Source organism: Triturus cristatus, chromosome 2_2, assembly GCF_964204655.1.
Source record: "Triturus cristatus chromosome 2_2, aTriCri1.1, whole genome shotgun sequence".
NCBI classification, from domain to species: domain Eukaryota; kingdom Metazoa; phylum Chordata; class Amphibia; order Caudata; family Salamandridae; genus Triturus; species Triturus cristatus.
In genome coordinates this window covers 1,176,293,881-1,176,312,089 of record NC_140582.1, presented here as the reverse complement: position 1 = coordinate 1,176,312,089, position 18,209 = coordinate 1,176,293,881, and the positions used below count along the sequence as shown (strand labels likewise).

At 49.7% G+C, this 18,209-nt stretch overlaps 1 protein-coding gene across 1 annotated transcript in view; it reads right to left on the bottom strand.

Moving 5' to 3' along the window:
- LOC146863322 (uncharacterized) overlaps positions 1-18,209 on the bottom strand; it is a 58,967-nt gene that overhangs the window by 28,937 nt on the left and 11,821 nt on the right. The window lies entirely within an intron of this gene.

Sequence of the window (18,209 nt, the reverse complement as noted above, 5' to 3'; positions counted from 1 at the left end):
AAAACACTGAATATGAATGTGTAGCGGGTGCAACTTCTGGGGCAGGATTATAGGGATGGGCTGATGTGAACATTCTACAGCATATAGAAAATAAATGCTTGAGACGGGTGCTGGTAGTCCGTCATAGCTGTACCCATTTTATATGTCAAGAAGAACTAGGCTTCTATACATGGAGGACAGGATTCATCCCGCTCTCTACTTTTGTGGCGAGCAGACGTCTGCTTCTCTGACTAGAGCAATCATCCAGGACTGTTTGGCCTTAGATGGGGTGGATTAAATTCCCTGGCTAAAATATATCAGGAATTTGCTAGGGAAAATTGGCAAGAGCTATTGCTTGCTAGATGCAGAAGTGATTGCTGGAGCAAAAGGGGCTTAAAAACAAATTTCCTTGATCTGGTTCGGGGGGAGAGGGATACTCAAGAATCAGAAAAAGTAAGTGTTGCTGCCCACACCCTTTTACTTATTCAGCCCGGCATTCAACCCTATATCACAATGGTCACAAAAGCAGATCATAGGTTTTTGTTTCTGTTTGAGTTATGTCCGCCTTCTGTTTGCTTTTACCGAACAAGATGGAATGGGATGGTCTTACCCATCCTGTCCTCATAATAATTTTTCAGAACAAAGCACTTTGCACTTATGCTTCTGTTGTAGGTATTATTTGACACCTAGAAGAGAGTGGATCATCCATGTAGTTAAGCATTTACATTTTGGTACATTCACAGAAGGCATTTGGGAGTCCTAATGTTAGGAGTCCTACCTTTACTACTCCTAAACTGAGAAAAATCCTAAATTTAAGACTTTCGGTATTCACAGAAGGCATTTAGGAGTCCTAAAGTTAGGAGTCCTAACTTTACTACTCCTAAACTGAGACAAATCCTAACTTTAAGACTTTCGCTATTCACAGAAGGCATTTAAGAGTCCTAAAGTTAGGACTCCTAACTTCTGTGAATACCGAAATGAGTAAGTGCCTTCTGTGAATACCAAAATGAGTAAGTGCCTTCTGTGAATACCAAAATGGTAGTAATTTTAGGATTTTGTCTTAAGTTATTTCTGTGAATCGGGCCCTTTCTATTTACATTTGAGACTCTCACACGTGAGATCTTGACTCATCTGAGATATTAGTTTGAGAAACCAGAAGATATACCCTGAATCACGCATGCTGTTGTGGTATGTGCAAGTCATGGGTCTACGAGAAGGTTGAGCGTGTGTTTGCTTTCTTGGAAACAAGAGGGAGTAGGCAATTTTTAAGGTGTATCAAAGTTAAAGAGCAATTTAAACAATTTTCCAAATGACATCTGGAGATAAGAAACAATGAATGCATCAAGCAATTATGATAACTCATTGTAGATGCTTTGGTTAATTATTGCACAATCCAATTACTGTGATATAGAAATTACATGAATGATTTAGTGCATTTATCTAGCTCATTAACCATCCTCAACTCAACTCCATCTCCTCTTTCTCATTGAATGTATCCTTATCTTTGACCATGGACAGCACTCCTCTGCCTTTCAGCTAGGTGTGCCATAGAAATACCATATACATATATTCATATACATATGCTATTACTTGGCTGCATTTAAGAAAAACAAATCCAAATTAAGGCAATATGTTTTCATTTATATGAGACTCGACACAGAAGATGAGTAAAGAAATGAAAATTGACTGGAATCACAGATTTGGAAATGAAACGATTAATTTATCAGTTTATTGTCTATAAAATCTTATAAAATCCACCCACCCAAATATGAATCTATGGCAAATAATTGATCAAAAACATAGACATTAGCACGACAAGTTTCATAATAAAGGAGTTCACAGACAACCCAAAAGTAAATCACTGGTAGATATTTAGTTCTTCAGCCAACTTTCTGGCTCACTATATCACTTTTTTCTATGAGATATTTAAGCCCAGCGAAGCCAAGAAGGTCACCAGAGCACTTTACATAGGATCAGGATTTACAAGCAAGTAATTCCTGTTTTCAGAGCCCAGTAAGAATTATTTACATAGGTGGTATAGTGATTCAAAGTTTGCTCCAGTATCCAAGATCTCTGTAGCTAATTAGGAGCATGACACATAGACGCCACTGGTGTAGACACCCCATTGTGCATCTTCCTCATTGGCGCCAGCTTGATGTTGGCTTCGTCAATCTCCTTGCCTATGAGCTAGGACCTTGCTAATTGGGCTAACCAACTATGCTTATGTAGGAAATTGATAAAGTGCGCAATTAACCCACCGGGCATCCAGGCGCTGATGTGACGAGGGACTCTAGAACAAAAGGACTGGGTGAAGCAGGAATAAGAAGACTGCAGAAAAAGCCAGGTGTGAAGTTTTTGCCTGAAGATTTAGATCTCAGTGATGCTTTTCAGTTCAAATGGTAAAGAATCTCAGGGTTTCGAGGATAGGTAAGAGAAAGCACGCCCACCCCTGCAAGTTTTTGTAATACAGGGAACTACCGGTACTAGCACTGAAGAGGATCTAACAAGGCATGTTGGAAGACAGCGAGTAAACTTTTTCCTGAGATATGTAGGGCCAGAAATATGAATGGCCCAATATGTAATGCAAATTGACATTGTTTTTTCACTGGACGTCAGTGATGGGTAGAAAGATGGTAAAAGACTGAAGCGGTTGCCACAAGTGTATAAGGATTGTCTGGAAGCCCTAGATAAACTTAATTAATGTAGTCCGGCCTGAAAGTATTAGGATCTTGTGCCACTATTTTCATTTTGTTTACATCTTTTTATTGTCATTTCTTATTTTCTCCTACAATACTAACAATGCAATGACATCATATCTCATAACAGTATTTAGGCAATGCAGTTCATGGTACAGTTTACCGTTGAAGCGCATCCGCTGGTGGATGTGACAGTTCAGATTGTTGCTTAAGAAAGAGCATTACAAATTACAATAACACCAATGGTTTTGATGAGACATTGTGACATACCAAACGTCTATGTTCTAAAAATGATGCATTACACATTTGAACTGTGGATGTGGGATACAACAAAATGAGGACAAAGTAATCAAATCAGGGATTGGGTGTTTGCCTGAGACCTGTTGCCTGGTGCGTTGGAAAGAGAGAGTCCTGTTAGAAGTTACTGGTGATAGCCTTCTGAGGTTGGAGCCCTAAGATGTGAGAGTGGGGGTCTGCTCTTCCTGATTCTCTCTATGTGTACTTTCAGAGTCTAAGTGTTGGTTTGGCTGGCATTGTGCCCTCTTCTGGGCTTCCTCCGTGGTAGCATCTGGGCCCTGTAGGTCTAACACTATATTCTCCCAGTGATTCGCCATGGGAAACTTACGAAGACTCACCAGGTCTTCTCTGCCAAGGCCTCCCACTGTGCCCTAGCCCAGTTGAGTAGTGATCGGGCCAGGCTATTGTGTGGGTGGCAATCATGGATTTCCATCTCTTGGTGATCAAGCGTTTCGCTGCGATCAGGCCCAAATCGAGAAATCACAAGGTTGCCCTGTTTTTCTCATTCCTGCGAGAAAGATGCCTGCCAGCGAAACGGAATGTCGCGGTTTGTGCAATTGGTCAGTGTAGTCGCTACAGGCAATACCACAACATGTGAAGTATGTCTGTATCTGACAAGCAGCACCTAGGGCAGGCTTCATCGGTTTGGTGGAAGTACTTATTAATCTGGGCTGGGGCGAGGTATGCCCAATGTAGTATGAAAAATTCAATCTGTTCGGTGGAAGACTCTGTGCCTCAATGTTCCCCATATAAAATCCCTGATTGTCTTTTACCATTTGCGGCAAAAGGAAGGGGAGATGAAGATAGGTACGGTAGTGAAGTAATGAAGTAATAGAGGAGGCGAGGGAGGACCACCATCTTTGTGAGGGCAATGCTACCAGAGACAGTCAATGGGAGGGTCCTCCAGAAGCTCATTTGTGACTGGATGGCTGTAGTGGCTCTAATTATGTTTCCCTCAAATACATTCTCCTTGGCACGGTATACATGCAAGCCCAGGTATCTGAAAGTATCTGTGCACCATATCACAGGGACTTCTCCAAGGTCATTTCCTGGGTCTGAGGTTGCCTGCAGGTAAGGAGAGAGAATGGATTTCGTGGCGTTAACCCGCAGCCCCGGTGCTTTGGCGAATCGTGTTAGTGCTAGATCTAAGGAGGGCGGGATGGCATGAAGATCTCGCACATGTGTGCCAGTATTTTCATGGCAGAACTGGGAGAAATAAGAGGCAGGGTTTTGCTGAGCAGCAACTTAGCTGATTTGTTTAGAAAAGGTAAGATTTTGACCAAAGAAAATACCTCGTTTCTTCGCATGAGCTGCAGGTGTAGGGGGGCTCACAGTTCAGAAGGCCATCAAGACATGGACCCAAAACTGGGCTCCATGCCAAAGAGAAGAATTTCAGTCTTATCACTTTTGAGCTTGAGGCAGCTGTCCCTCATCCAGATGGCAACTGCACTCATGCATGAACAGAAATGAACTCTGTTATTTAAAACTGATATGATGACCTGAGTTATATCAGCATATAAGACCAGGCCGAAGCCAAATGGTCTTACTAGTGTAGCTGAAGCAGCACTGTAGACATTAGTGTCAGACTCAGGGGCGAGCCCTGGGGGTTCCAAAAGATTGGATTTGAAAAGGACCATCAAGACTCATTGACACCTATCAGAGAGACAAGAACCTAAGCACCTAAGGGCGTGTTTGCACGCACCCATCTAGAAGAGTCAGAATAATGTGAGCTATGGTGTAAAAGTCTGCAGAGTTGCAATAATATGAGAACAGTTGAGTCTCCTTGTTGGAAATACTCCACTCCCACACCGGAAAGGGTGGTGGTAACGGGGTCTTTCCAGGACACACTGTGGTAGCTTGGCTCGAGTGGTCAGGAATCAGGCACCGTGCTAAGCATACGTCATACCCATACAATAACCATGCGTGCATCCGTTCCAAAAACGACTCTACACCGTAAAAATTATGAAAATATCTCTGTTTATCTTCTTTTTCTCTTAGTTGCTGATTAAATAAATAAATAACACAATCACAATATACAAGGCTTTTTAAATAGTGCAGGTCAAATAAATACGGTCTTACTGATTCAATAAATAGGGGTGATCATAAATAATTAAGGCATAAATATAAGTGCATTACATACAGGCAATTAAATATTCTGAGGCAATAAATACTGCAAACCAATAAATATTGTGCGACAATAAATACTGTGGAACAATAAATACAGTGAAGCAATAAATAGGTTAAATACAATAAATACAGTGCTCTCAATAAATAATTAAAAGCTGACAGTGACACTTCTAGAATCAGATCACATTTAGATTTCTATGGGCTGATTTGGCCCAGGCACAGCTTGTAGTTAGGTGGATGGCTTGAGGGTGGCTGCTCCCTAGCTTGGTCAAGGCTGAGGCCTAAACTGAGGTAGATCAAGGGGGGAATACTAGAGACCTGGTTCTCTCACTCTACACAACCCCTCTGAATTAGTCTCAGCTCACCCCTGGCACAGTCAATCTGGTTCCAGCACCTCTCTAACCCCTAGGGTAGTCTCTTAGGATTCCACAGGGCCTTAGGCGCCCTCTATTCCACTTACTGCCCTTTTTCTGAAGCTCCGACGCCGCTGGAGTCGTGTCGACGCCGTGAGGCGGTTCCGGTTCGATGTCGGCGGCCTCGGCACAATGTCAGTTCTTGACGACGCCGGTAGGCGGTTCCGGTTCGATGTCGGCGGCCTCGGCTCGATCTCGACCTCCGATTCGATGGCGTCGGGCAGTCTTGGCTCGATGTCGACTTCGGGCGGCTCCGGTCCGATGGCGACCTCAGTTTCGATGACGTCGGCCGGCCTTGGCTCGATGTCGACTTCCGGCGGCTCCGGAGTGCGATCCTCACTCCCGACCTCCGGTGCTCCTCTCCTCGGGTTCCGGCGACTCCGGAGTGCGACCTCACTCCCGACCTCCGGTGCTCCTCTCCTCAGGTTCCGGCGACTCCGGAGTGCGATCTCCACTCCCGACCTCCGGCACGCTTCACCTCGGTCTCCGGCGACTCCGGAGGGCGGACTTCACTCCCCCGTCGACGCCGCTCACTCGACCTCGGGTGACTTCCTCCTCGACCTCTGGTACTTCTACGACCTCCGCCGGCGCCCTCTCTCGACCTCTGGCGGCTCCGGGTACGACGTCTGCTTTTCCAGTCAGCGCCGCTTCTCCACCTCGGGCTCCAGGTCTCCAGGCTACTCGACGTCGGACTCCAGGGAAACCAGTATCCAGGTCAGGATCTTGCTGTTCTTGGGTTCTAAGGCCTGTTCCTGCTGTCCAGGTCCTTACGATGGTTTTTCTTGCTTCTTCCCACACAGGGCTCCAGGCTGGGCTCAGTCAGTAGGGACTAGTATCAAGGGTGGGTTTATGGACCCCACTCCAGGCACAAGTTTCCACCCCTGCTGCCTCACTCCTTCCTCCTTCAGGTTTCTGCTGCTCTCCCTTCACCAGTCAGGTGCCAACTGCCAGCTCCAACTGCCAACTCTCTGTCTTAGCTTCCCAACATTCTAAACCGCCTCTAACTGTCACAGGGTTCTGGAATGTTCTGGAAGGTGCTAGTAGGTTCCAGTGGGTGCTGGTGATGTCACAGGTGGCCACCATTTTGTGCTCCAGGCCTTCAGACAGAAGTTTCAGGGGTAGATAAAATGGCTCCCTGAATCTGCAGCAACACTAAAAAGTCTGGTGGTTCCCAAAAAGGAAAGATTCTAACAGGGTTTGAGGCAAAAGTGGGACAAAATAAATAATGATGAGGAGGGACCACCCAAAGGGCTGACAGGTCTAACACGCGTCCCCCCCAGCTGAAAGTGGGGAGAGCTACCCAACCCCTTGGGAGTTCTCATCACTAAGGCGGAAATACCTTGAGAGACCGTCTGCATTGGCGTGGTCCACTCCAGGCCGATGTTCCACCTGAAAGTCCATTCCCTGTAGGGAGATAGACCACCTCAACAACTTGGGATTCTCCCCCTTCATCTGCATCAGCCAACGAAGGGGTCGGTGGTCGGTCTGAACTAGGAAGTGCGAGCCAAACAGGTATGGCCGCAACTTCTTCAGAGCCCATACCACTGCAAAGGCTTCACGCTCTATTGCACTCCACTTCTGTTCCCTGGGAAGTAGTCTCCGGGATAGGAAGACCACGGGTTGATCCAGACCCTCTTCATTGAGTTGCGATAACACTGCCCCAATGCCATGTTCTGATGCATCTGTCTGGACAATGAACTCCTTGGAAAAGTCTGGGGCCCTTAAGACCGGGGCCTCGCACATGGCTTTCTTCAATCTCACAAAGGCCTGCTGACAAGCCTCCGTCCAGACTACCCGTCGAGGTTGTTTCTTGGACGTGAGCTCCGTGAGGGGGGCTACGATGGTACCGTATCCCTTCACGAAGCGGCGGTAGTATCCCGTGAGGCCCAGAAAAGCTCGGACCTCAGTCTGTGTCTTGGGGGGTTCCCAGGCCATGATGGCCTCGATCTTCGCCTGGAGGGGTTGCACCGCTCCCCTACCCACCAAGTGTCCAAGGTACACTACCGACCCCTGCCCGATCTGGCACTTGCTGGCCTTGATCGTCAATCCAGCTTGTCTCAGGGCCTGGAGAACAGCTTGCAGGTGACGCAAGTGATCCTCCCAGCTGTTACTGAAGACGGCTATGTCATCCAGATAAGCAGCAGAGAAACTCTCCATTCCGGTGAGGATCTGGTTTACCAGGCGCTGAAACGTGGCAGGTGCGTTCTTGAGCCCAAAGGGCATCACACAGAACTGGTAGTGGCCATTGGGCGTGGAGAAGGCTGACCTTTCCCTTGCTCCATCAGTCAAAGAGATCTGCCAGTACCCAGAAGTAAGGTCAAAGGTACTTAGATATTGGGCAGCTCCCAGCCGGTCAATCAATTCATCCGCCCTAGGGATCGGATGAGCATCAGTTTTGGTCACTGAATTCAGTCCCCGGTAGTCCACACAGAACCTCAGTTCCGGTTGGGCACCCGGTGGTGCAGCTTTTGGTACTAGTACCACCGGACTGGACCAGGGGCTGCTAGAAGGTTCGATCACTCCTAGCTCCAGCATCTTAGTGACTTCACTATGAATGCTGGCCTTCACCTTGTCTGACATCCGGTAGATCTTGGACTTCACAGGTGGGCTGTCTCCTGTGTCCACGTCATGGACGCACAGGTGAGTCCTGCCCGGGACAAGGGAGAACAACGAAGAGTACTGCCCCAGGACCTGGCGACAGTCCTCCTGCTGTTCAGGAGTTAGATATGGGGAGAGAATCACTCCCTCCACCGACCCATCCTTTTCTTGAGACGCAAACAAATCTGGGAGAGGCTCGCTTTCCACGTCCTCTGCTCCGTCAGTCACCATCATCAAGATGACTTCGGGCCTCTCGTGGTGGGGTTTGAGGCGGTTGGCGTGCAGCACCCGTAGGGGCTGACGAGGGGTTTTAAGATCCACCAAGTAGGTAGCCTTACCCTTCTTCTCCAATACCTCAAAGGGTCCTGACCAGCGATCCTGGAGGGCGCTAAGCTCTCCTGGTTCGATCACCCACACCTTCTGGCCAGGCTCCAACTCCACCGGGTGAGCGTTGTGGTCATACCACGCCTTCATCACTGCTTGGCTGGCATCCAAGTTGTCAGAAGCTTGCTTCCACAACTTAGCCATTTGGCTCCGGAAGGCCAGCATGTAGCTCACCACGTCCTGGGGAAGCTTTCTGGGAGTTCTTTCCCATCCGTCTCTCACCAGGTTGAGAGGTCCACGTACAGGGTGCCCATACAGAAGCTCGAAGGGGCTGAAGCCCACTCCCTTCTGTGGCACTTCCCTGTAAGAAAAGAGTAAGCAGGGTAGGAGGACGTCCCATTTCCTCCGCAGGCTTTCAGGCAGACTTCTGATCATGCCCTTCAAGGTTTTGTTAAACCTCTCCACCAGACCATTGGTCTGGGGGTGGTAAGGAGTGGTGAACCGGTAGGTCACTCCACACTCCTTCCACATGGCCCGCATGTACGCTGACATGAAGTTGGTCCCCCTGTCGGACACAACTTCCTTGGGAAAACCCACTGGGGTAAAGATTCCCATCAGGGCCCTAGCCACAACAGGTGCTGTAATGGTCCTCAGAGGTATTGCCTCTGGGTACCGTGTGGCATGATCCACCAAAACCAGGATAAACCTGTGACCAGCTGTAGTAGGTGGATCTAACGGACCCACAATGTCGATGCCCACCCTTTCAAAGGGGGTGCTAACGACAGGAAGTGGTTCCAGGGGAGCTTTTAGCTTCACCCCTGTTTTCCCACTGGCTTGGCAAGACACACATGTCCGGCAGTAGGTATCGGACGACACTTTCATCTGAGGCCAATAAAAGTGTGGGACAAGACGGGCGAAGGTCTTGTCTTGCCCCAGGTGTCCTGCCAATGGTATCTCGTGAGCCAACTCCAGAAGGAAGGCTCGATAACGTTGAGGGACTACCAAGGCTCGTGACGATCCATGTAGGGGTGCCTTGGGTTCACTGTAGAGGAGGCCATCCTCCCAGTAAACACTGTAGTTCCCTTCAACGTTCCCTGCTGCCTGGGCTTCGGCCTGTCGCCTCAGCCCCTCAAGGGTAGGGCACTCCCTCTGGCCCTGGCAGAATTCCTCCCTGGACGGGCCTCCCTCCACATGCCACTCGGCCGGGATGGGTAGGTCCTCCAGTTTGGTAACGTCCCCCACCGCAGACTCCTGGTCCACCACCTCCGGTGGCCTATCCGTCCTACGGGGTGTGGATGCCGAGGCAGGCTCCTCCTGTCCTCGGTTCTTCCCTTGACTGGCAGCTGGCTGGGCCTTTGTTCCAGGCTCCAGCCGAAACGAACTCCCTCTCCGGGTAGTCGCGGACCCTGTGCTCACACAGGCCCAGTCAGGTGTACCCAGCATCTCAGTATGAGTCCGGTATTCCACCTCCTTCCAAGCATTGTGCTCCATGTCATTCCCCAGTAGACAATCGACTGGCACGGCAGGGCTTACGGCAACTCGAAGTGAACCTGCAACCCCCCCCCCCATTCAAAGGGAACCTCGGCCACTGGATAGTGGCCTGTTCTGCCGTCAGCCATCGCGGCTGGGTGGAGTACATCGGGAATTACCTGCTCTGGAGACACCAGTTGACTACGTACCATAGTCATACTGGCTCCTGTGTCTCTCAGAGCCTCCCCTCTTTGGCCGTTGATGGTGACCCACTGCCCATACTTTACGGTATTTGCGGGCACCTGGATCTTAGGAACCATCTCCCGTTCTCCCAGGGACACTAAAGTGACACCCGCCCACTCCCTTCCCTTAGTTAAGGGCATCTCCTCCCCGAGCACTGCACTAGCTACTCCGGGGGTCTTTCCTCCAATGGGAGGGGGTGGTCGTTTCAGGCACTTCGGATCTCCTTTATAGTGTCCAACGCCACCGCACTCGTAGCAATAGACAACCCTTGGCTGCTGACTCTGGCCAGGATTAGGGTTTCTGGGTGGGTTAGCCCTAGGGGTGAATCCTGTTCCCTTCCCTTGGAAGTTATTTTGGGGGCCTTTGGAGAACTCCTTTTTCTTTTCCCCTCCCTCTTTCTTCTGAGGGGCGCCCTGTCCGGCCTTTTGAGTATCCCCTCCAGTCCCCCTTGTGGACACCCGGGTACTAGCCCAAATGTCCGCCTCCTCAGCAAGCTTCCGGGGACTGGTCAGCTTGCTATCCACCAGGTGTTGACGCAGTTCAGGGAAACATTTCTCGAGCAGGTGTTCCTTCAGTACTAGATCAAACAACCCCTCGTAGTTCCTCACTTCACTGCCCTGAATCCAACCCTCTAGTGCCTTCTTTGCATAGTCCAGGAAGTCCACCCAATTCTGTGTGCCCAGTTTGTGACTACCCCTGAACTTCTGTCTGTACTTTTCGGGTGTTAGTCCAAACTTTCTTATGAGCGCCAGTTTCATGGTGGGGTAGTAGGTCTGCTCATCCTCTTCGAGGGCCAATAAAGCATCCCTACCAGCTGGAGGCATGTACTTGTACAATCCCCCTCCCCAGTACTTCTCTGGAACCCCATGGGCCCTTAACGAGACCTCATAGGCCGCTAGCCACTTGGCGATATCGTCACCCACCCCATAGCTAGCTACTATGTCCTTTGGCAGGTAGGGTTTGGGTTCCCTGGTGTACTCTCGTTCTTCGCTGCCACCGTTAGGTACAGGGTGTGCCCCGATTCTCAGGATCTGAAGATCTATCTCTTTCAGCCTTATCTCATGAGCCATCCTCTGTTCCTCCTTCTCCTTCTCCAGCCTTGCTAAGTCCCATGTGAGCTGTCTTTTCTCCCTCCGGTCTGTTAACTCCACTTCAGACAAGCCACCGCTAGAGGCACTGCTGCCCTTCCTGGAAAGTGTCCTGGGCCCCGCTGACAGGTTCCCCACCTCAGGTTGGTACAAACCAGCTCCCTCACTGTCGGGCTCTCTATCCCTGTCCTCCTCCTCAGCCTTGCTTTCTCGGCGTGCCTCCCCCCAAGCCCTTAAGCTGGTTTGGAGTGCACCCTTCTTTGCTCCTGGGGGACAATACACCCCCTCCCGCTGACAAAACTCCCTGAGTTGGGCCACAGTGTACGTTTCTAAATTCTCCAGTACAAACTCCATCTTGCCCACTCAGGTCAGAGGACAGTTATTTGCAGTAACTATGCAGGGGGGTACCTTATATAATACCTCCTCCCACCACCAGAGTAAATTTGGAAAAACAAAAACTCACAATTAGGAAGGCCGCTTTGAGAAAACTCCCGGTGTAGGCCTATGGACTACCCACAGTTATTGTTGAGTATACGTAGGCACAGCTCTATCCCACCACTGAACACCAATTATGTTGGAAATACTCCACTCCCACACCGGAAAGGGTGGTGGTAACGGGGTCTTTCCAGGACACACTGTGGTAGCTTGGCTCGAGTGGTCAGGAATCAGGCACCGTGCTAAGCATACGTCATACCCATACAATAACCATGCGTGCATCCGTTCCAAAAACGACTCTACACCGTAAAAATTATGAAAATATCTCTGTTTATCTTCTTTTTCTCTTAGTTGCTGATTAAATAAATAAATAACACAATCACAATATACAAGGCTTTTTAAATAGTGCAGGTCAAATAAATACGGTCTTACTGATTCAATAAATAGGGGTGATCATAAATAATTAAGGCATAAATATAAGTGCATTACATACAGGCAATTAAATATTCTGAGGCAATAAATACTGCAAACCAATAAATATTGTGCGACAATAAATACTGTGGAACAATAAATACAGTGAAGCAATAAATAGGTTAAATACAATAAATACAGTGCTCTCAATAAATAATTAAAAGCTGACAGTGACACTTCTAGAATCAGATCACATTTAGATTTCTATGGGCTGATTTGGCCCAGGCACAGCTTGTAGTTAGGTGGATGGCTTGAGGGTGGCTGCTCCCTAGCTTGGTCAAGGCTGAGGCCTAAACTGAGGTAGATCAAGGGGGGAATACTAGAGACCTGGTTCTCTCACTCTACACAACCCCTCTGAATTAGTCTCAGCTCACCCCTGGCACAGTCAATCTGGTTCCAGCACCTCTCTAACCCCTAGGGTAGTCTCTTAGGATTCCACAGGGCCTTAGGCGCCCTCTATTCCACTTACTGCCCTTTTTCTGAAGCTCCGACGCCGCTGGAGTCGTGTCGACGCCGTGAGGCGGTTCCGGTTCGATGTCGGCGGCCTCGGCACAATGTCAGTTCTTGACGACGCCGGTAGGCGGTTCCGGTTCGATGTCGGCGGCCTCGGCTCGATCTCGACCTCCGATTCGATGGCGTCGGGCAGTCTTGGCTCGATGTCGACTTCGGGCGGCTCCTGTCCGATGGCGACCTCAGTTTCGATGACGTCGGCCGGCCTTGGCTCGATGTCGACTTCCGGCGGCTCCGGAGTGCGATCCTCACTCCCGACCTCCGGTGCTCCTCTCCTCGGGTTCCGGCGACTCCGGAGTGCGACCTCACTCCCGACCTCCGGTGCTCCTCTCCTCAGGTTCCGGCGACTCCGGAGTGCGATCTCCACTCCCGACCTCCGGCACGCTTCACCTCGGTCTCCGGCGACTCCGGAGGGCGGACTTCACTCCCCCGTCGACGCCGCTCACTCGACCTCGGGTGACTTCCTCCTCGACCTCTGGTACTTCTACGACCTCCGCCGGCGCCCTCTCTCGAACTCTGGCGGCTCCGGGTACGACGTCTGCTTTTCCAGTCAGCGCCGCTTCTCCACCTCGGGCTCCAGGTCTCCAGGCTACTCGACGTCGGACTCCAGGGAAACCAGTATCCAGGTCAGGATCTTGCTGTTCTTGGGTTCTAAGGCCTGTTCCTGCTGTCCAGGTCCTTAAGATGGTTTTTCTTGCTTCTTCCCACACAGGGCTCCAGGCTGGGCTCAGTCAGTAGGGACTAGTATCAAGGGTGGGTTTATGGACCCCACTCCAGGCACAAGTTTCCACCCCTGCTGCCTCACTCCTTCCTCCTTCAGGTTTCTGCTGCTCTCCCTTCACCAGTCAGGTGCCAACTGCCAGCTCCAACTGCCAACTCTCTGTCTTAGCTTCCCAACATTCTAAACCGCCTCCAACTGTCACAGGGTTCTGGAATGTTCTGGAAGGTGCTAGTAGGTTCCAGTGGGTGCTGGTGATGTCACAGGTGGCCACCATTTTGTGCTCCAGGCCTTCAGACAGAAGTTTCAGGGGTAGATAAAATGGCTCCCTGAATCTGCAGCAACACTAAAAAGTCTGGTGGTTCCCAAAAAGGAAAGATTCTAACAGGGTTTGAGGCAAAAGTGGGACAAAATAAATAATGATGAGGAGGGACCACCCAAAGGGCTGACAGGTCTAACACTCCTATAACAAACAACATTCACAGTTAGTCAATTACAGAGATAAGAGCGAGACTATGATATTGGTGAAAACCCGACTGAGAGGAATTGAGCTGATGGTTAATTTCAAGGTAGAGGGAGAGTTGAGTGCTAATGGGTCTCTTTGAAGATCTTGGGAAGAGCTTGAAGTAAGAAAATTGGGTGGTAGTTGTTCAGCATAAATAGGTTATTGTTAGTTTTTTTGAGAAGTGACTTACGTAGGCATGCTTTCAGATGTTCAGGACCCATGGAGAGGCAATAGAGATATTGCGGGGATATTTATGGTTTAAATCTTTTTATTGAATCAAATGCCAAGCAGTGTATATTAGCAGATAAGCAATGCAACCAAGTAGACCACGCAGGGTTCCGGTGCAGGTGGCTTATGAAATTAAAAAATAAACTCTCCAGAGAAATGAGAGCAAAAATACAGCCCCCACCCTAACCCAGAAGTAGAAAGAAGGGAAAATGAAGGAAATAGGATAGCGCTCTCCCCCACTCCCCACTGACCCCCTCAGCCCATCTTATCTATAAGTATGCAGGGGTCTAGCCTGCGTGGCTAATCCGTGAGAGTATTCGACTGTGCCAATCGCATTAGGCGTAAGTAACTCGAGCACGTTAATTCCTGAAGGTCCTGTGCCAGGAGGGCTAGGAAACATTGCCATAATTCGCCAAATCCCGATCCTTAGCCAGCCTAAGTGAGCGAGATCTTTTCCATGCCTAATATACGCCAAAGGCGTTAAAACCACCCGGTGAGTGTTGGGATACACGTAGAATTCCAATGTGTGAGAATGTTTTGCATAGAGGTGCCCAGCGCAAGCGCTATTTGCTTCCCCCTCATAGATTTCATAGGATAAATGGGCGGGTTTGGCACCCCCAGAATATTTTTCAATGTCGTCGAGGACTTGAGTCCAGTAGGATGTCAAATGTTCACATTCCCATAGTAGATGGACAAGTGTACCCACCTTCCCACATCCTCGCCAGCAGTCCGGGCTATATGCACTGTCGAAGTGGTGCATGCGCTCGGGGGTGTAGTACCAATAATACGCGAGTTTAGTAAAGGTTTCAGTGAGACCTATGTGAGTCGCAGTGTGTCGCGCCCTATAGCAGATCCCCTCCCATTCCTTGTTAGTGAGAGTCCGACCCAGGTCCCTTTCCCATCTGGCCCGCCCTGCATGGAAGGCATGAGTGTAGCGGGATAGAAGCATTCTGTACAGATCTGAAATTAACCTTTTATCTGAGGAACAGGTGATCAGCCATCTCTCATAATGGGTAAGAAGTCTATGGACCTGTGATTTATTGTCTGGGTGGGAGGCCCAGTGTCGCAGCTGTAGGTAAGGCAAGCGCTCAGATTCAGGGATCTTCATCAAAGAAGTGCCCGCTATCGCGCGATCTTGGAAAAGCCAGTGCTTCTCTGCCTCGGCCCGGATCCACTCCACTAGGTGCCGTAGTTGTGCAGCTTTATAGTAAAGCGCAAGATCAGGGATCCCTAGACCCCCTTCATCGGGAGGGAGGAAACTAACCAGCCGCTTCATCCTCGTTTGCGACCCTGCCAAATGAATTGGGAAAGTTCTGACTGCACCCGCTGGAGCCAACCAGTGGGAGGTTGTAGAGGAAGCGTTTGAAAAAGATAGAGGAGTTTGGGAAGGATCATCATCTTGACTGCGGCAATGCGACCCAGCCAAGAAATAGGGTAGTGTTTCCATCGCCGTAGGTCAGCACGAATGTGGGAGTGTAAGAGGCTGTAGTTAACTGCCCTCGCCGTCTGTAGTGTGGGGGCTAGCTGGATTCCCAAATAAGGGACTGTGTCAGAGGACCACTGCACGAAGTGACGCGCCTGTAGTTCCACCAGCAATGGAGGTGGTAAGGAGAGGTTTAGAGCCTTGGACTTCATAACATTGACTTTGAACCCAGACGCCCTCCCGAAGGAGTCCAGCTCCTCTAGAAAGGTGCCCAGGGCTATGGCAGGGTCCGTCAGAGTGACTAAGATGTCGTCCGCGTATAAGCTGATGGTATGAGTATCACTGCCAAAGCGAATACCCAAGATTTGCGGGCGCTCACGAACTCTTTGCGCCAGGGGCTCCATGTATAAGGCAAAGAGCAGGGACGACAGAGGGCACCCCTGTCTAGTGCCTCTGTGGATGCAAAAGGGAGTCGACGCGTATCCATTCACTCGTACCGCGGCTGCAGGGCCACGATAGCAGTTGAGAATACGGGTCCTCATTTTTTTCCCTAGGCCAAAACGGATCAACACTTGCTCCAAATAAAGCCAGTGCACGTGATCGCACGCCTTTTCGGCATCGACGGTTAGGAGCATATAGTCTTCCGGAATGCGAGAAGCTTTTTCGATGAGATGGAGCACTCGCTTTGTGTTATCACTGGTCTGTCATTGGGATATAAATACTGCCTGGTCAGGGTCCATTAACCCAGGCATATAGGGAGCCAGGCGAGCCGCACGGATGCTCGTATAGAGCTTCAGGTCAAGGTTTAAAAGAGAAATAGGTCTATATGCTGCGCAGTGCTTCTTATCCTTGCCGGGCTTGTGAATGACCACTATGGCCACCTCGAGCATGGAGGAAGAGATCGCCCCAGAAGAAGCAAAGGAATTAAAGAGGCAAGTAAGAAGAGGGGTAAGCGTGTGGCAAAACTGCTTACAGAACGCTGTCGTTTAGCCGTCTGGACCAGGAGATTTAGCCAATTTTAGGCGCGAGATGCCCGAGACCATTTCTTCCGGACGGATCTCCCTCTCTAGATGGTCGACTTGCGCTTGGGACAAGCTGGGAAGAGTAACCTGATCCAAGTACGCAACTACTCTAGACGTTGTGCATTGTACAGTTGTGCGTAAAAGTCACTGAACGTCTCCGCTATGTCAGAGTCTTCTGTATGTGTGTGACCTGCATGATCTGTGATCTCCTGAACCCCATCACGCAGTCGGGTTTCTCTCAGTTTTGTGTACTAGTAACTGACCGCATTTGTATAAAAGTAATGGTACAGGCATAGCGCTACGTATTCGGCTTTATCACAATCTATGGCAGCCAACTGCAACCTAGCTGCCTTCAATTGACGCTAGATGCGGTCCGTTGGTGTATCTGTTCTAGCTCGTGTACTCTCTGAGTGAGGTCTTCCCTCTTCCGTTTACATTCACCGTTATCCGCAGAGGAGTGGGCAATAATCGCTCCTCGAACTACAGCCTTTAAGGCTTCCCATTTAGTGGAGATAGACGCGTCAGTGTTGTCGTTATAGGACAGATAGTCATCGAGCGCATGTTGAATCTGGGCAACGGAGTGTGCACGGTGTAAGAGGGTATCTTGGAAGCGCCAGTGTCTAGTAGGGAGCCGTATGGGGGGCAAAGTTAGGGTAATCACTACAGGGGCATGGTTCGATAAGGCAGCAACCAAAATGTCGGTGGATGTCGTCATGTCCCTGACCGTCTTGGTGCCCATGAAGTAGTCCAACCTAGCATAAGTCTTGTGAGCGCTAGAGTAATAAGAGTGTGGGAGGAGGTCCCTCCATAAATCCATCAAACCTAGGTCCCTCAGTCTAGCAAATCCGGCACGGGAAAGGGCACCCACCTGGCCAAAGCGTTGCACCGACCTATCCAGCTCATTATTAAAAACTAGGTTGAGGTCCCCCCCCAGGAGCACCCTGCGTTTCAGTGTGGCGGTGGCCTCGAGCATTGCCTCATGGAGAAGCTGCTCCTGTCCTTCGTTAGGGGCATAGATGGATCCTAAGATTAACGTATGGCCTCCAATCGTGAATTGGTAGGTGAGAAGCCTGCCTTTGATTTCGAACTCCTTCTGCACCTATTTCACTTTAGAAGCCCTAGAGATCAGAATCGCCACCCCCACAGATTTAGAGGGTCCCGAGGAGAAGAATTGGGTTAGAAAAGCACGTGACCGGAGTCTGTGACAATCTTTAGTTAACAAATGTGTTTCTTGTAATAGGCATACGTCAGTGTAAGACCACTAACCTTTTCAAGCCGGATACAGCGGGAGCGAGGGACGATGCTAAGTAACCCTCCCCCCAATACGGAGCAGCCCTTGAGGATATATATGTCACTCAACAGACGGCTCCATAACGGGGGAAAGGGAAAAAAGGGATAAAAGAAACAAAAAGGTGCAGCTGGTAAATCACACTCTGGGAGAAGGCACGTGGGCGTAGACCTCAGTTCAATCCGGAATCTCCAGCTGTCTAACCCCGTGTTCCATGCAGTGAAACAGAAGCCCAACATACATGTATACCAACAACTACCTGTATGCAAGGCACTATTATATAAACATGAGGGAGCACTTATGTGGCGGTTCTGCTGCACACTACCCAAAGCAGGGTACATAGAGCCAAGGGTAAATCAATAAAGGAACCAACT